Genomic DNA, 2884 nt, shown 5'->3' with positions numbered 1-2884 from the left:
ACAGTGAGGTTGTGAAAGAGATTTCCTAGGGAAGTTGTGCAGTGTCCATCCCTGGGGTGTTCAGGAAGAGGGTGGATAGCTACTGGTTGGGGATGGTTTAAGCGTAGCCATGCAGATGCCTCACTAGGGAAATTACCTTTGCTTCTGGGTTCTGCTTATTGCTGCATGGGGTTGGGAGGGAATTCCACCCCTACCACAAACGCATATAACCCCACTTTTCTTCAACATGTCTAAGAGTATTTAGGACTTTCTCAGAGACACTGGGTGTCTCCCCAAGGCTGGGGATTTTTACAGGGGTGTGCCACTGCTCCTGCTGGGAAATAATGTAGGAGGTTCCTTGCCCTTCCACTCGGTGTAAAACCAATCCTCAAACTGAAGGGGGGGCGGGGGGAGGTTACCCCATGGTCATATTGGCCCTGCGGGAAAGTGGGGGGCAGAGGGTGGAGTTCGATTGAGGATTCCCTTTCTCTATTCCCAGGGCGTGGCCATTTACCTGGGATATCTTGATTGCTTAGTCACAAACTTTTCCAAATTAGGACATGGACTGCCATGACCTCTCTGCTTTACATGTGGCCGGATACTGTTTTTTGTCATTTGTTGCATCAAGTTTGACAGTAGTTTTACTAGCAGGTTAGATTCGTTAGTAAACAGATATTTATAAGATTTGACTAGGAAAGTCGGTTAGACTACATTACCTACAGGATGCTTTCTGTGTTCATACCTTCACTTAGTGAAAGGAGAAAAGGTAAGTGGAAAGAATGACTACATATTGAGGAGCTACTTCCAGCAGATATAGGAGAGCTCGTAAAGAGCAATGGAAGAGTAGCTCACTGAGGAACATGGCTGAACTTCCTTTGGACCTTGATAAACTATTGAGGGAAACGATGTCAAAAGTGCAGGAAGTAGAAAAGACAAGATATGACAAGAAAAGACAAATTAGGAAAAAAAGAAAAGAAAAAACAAAAACCGGAATTCAGGAAGAAAAGAACAATTGTTTCCCACAAGACAGTAGTGGTTTGGGATCCATTCTGGGAAAACCGATTGAAACCTACACCTGACTTAGAATGAAGAGGGCTGTTTGGGATAAGGTGTACATTAAGTGTTTTTCTTGCTACTGTAGAAATAAAACAGCATTTCGGTTTCAGAAGGCAGTCTGGTGGTCACTAGATTTATCGCTGGTCACACATGCAAAAGGAAGAACAGCAGATAGCATGCCCAGAAATCTAGTGATTTGGGCAGAGTACTGCCCAGGAGGCTTGGTCCAAGAATGGGAGAATCCCATGATTCCTGACAGCAGAGCTGAAGGCAGAAACCTGATATTTCAAGCAATGTTTTGGGCAGTTCATGTATCTACACCTCATCCTATGATGCTCAAAGGCATCTGCTACTGTGGGTTCTTCCTCCCCCGCGCTAAATTATTATGCCCGCCCTTAATTAGCCCCGTCTCTCAGCAAAGCTTTCGGCTCTCTGACAGGCTCCGGCGAATCCTGCTCCACTTCTACCAGGTAGGGAGGTAGCGGTGACAGAGCAGCTTACTGTGCCGGGGCTTCTCCTCCTCTTCTTCTGAAACAGTGACTTCTCCGTGTATTCTGCCCTTTATTTCGGAAAACTATTAATCAAATTAAACATCAGAAAGCTCAGCGTCAGAACGGTGAGATGGAGTAGACGTTGTAGCTTTAACATCACCATCTACTATTGTGTTGGGATGGATTTTGGAGATCTAAGCGGGTATTGGATGCAGGTTCTGAGACTCCTCAGCAAACTGGCTTTGGCGGAAGCATCCCTCTTTATGTAGTCAGGCTTAAGTTGACATTTTAGCCGAAACCCAAAATCAGACCCTATGATGTAGTACAAGTATTTGGATCTTGGTTAAAAAATGACTGTGCGATAATGGATATCACACACAGGGAGGAGAGAGAGCTCAAACGTATGGAAAGTGGAGCCCTACATAGAGGCAACACTTTTATATGGAAGATAAACAGGGGCAGACCTGACCTGAGGAAAACAAGTCGAAAATTTACTCCAGAAAATAGTCTTCTACTATATGCATTTTTTTCTTGAAACTCACATTATATACATTACATACGTCCTCTGTGGTATAGAAATATACCAACAAGTAAGAACATAAGTTGCATATTCTGTGCTTCTTCCAAAAAGGTATGGTTCTGACAGGGATGTCATAGAGAAAAAAACTATCCAGATTTTCGAAACAAGGTATTAAATCTAATTTATGGATAAAAATTTCATTTCTAAAACACGTTTAATCATAACAACAACGAAAATAAGGAAATCGAGTCAAAATATGATGATACTGCCTGTTATAAACTTTCACATCGATACAGAGAGAGGATCCACTGGATAAACATTTTCGTTCAGGAGTTCCTTTGCTGGGAAACCTCCAAAAAGGTAATGGAGTCGATTGGATTCAAAATAATTCCTAAAATCGAAATCTAAAAGATATATCGGAGTTCAATTTTGCGTTATTTCTTCCAATTTTCTCATTAACACGTCATAATAGACCCCAAATATTAATGACATATCGGCTAAATAAATTAACCCTGTCGCTTCAATCTATTTCTTATTCAGACACATATAACAGTGTAGGTACAAACACGCATAATTTGCTTTAGGTAGCTGTCCCGTGACCATTATGCTTTAAAATATATTCTTTTACACACTTTTTAAAAATCAAAGAGCAACGAGCATAACGTCCTGTCGCTTGGTGGCGCTGTTGACTAATACGAGGAAAGCGTGACCTGCAGTAGCTGAAGTCCCGGCTCTCCGGCAGGAAAACACTGTCTCTAGGAACCGGGAGCAGGAGAGCGGCTGTCTCGTCTCTTGTCTTTGAGAATATCACAGGAGACATCGGCACAACTCACCCTGT

The 2884-nt window shown here is 42.6% G+C and overlaps 1 pseudogene; it reads left to right on the top strand.

Annotated features, from left to right (window-relative positions):
* Positions 1-839: 839 nt before the first annotated feature.
* LOC102371717 overlaps positions 840-2884 on the top strand; it is a 6641-nt pseudogene continuing 4596 nt past the window's right edge.

This window comes from Alligator sinensis, unplaced genomic scaffold (genome assembly GCF_000455745.1).
Source record: "Alligator sinensis unplaced genomic scaffold, ASM45574v1 scaffold1868_1, whole genome shotgun sequence".
NCBI lineage: Eukaryota > Metazoa > Chordata > Crocodylia > Alligatoridae > Alligator > Alligator sinensis.
Note: the sequence above shows the minus strand (reverse complement) of the source record. Positions and strands in the feature narration are given on the sequence as shown.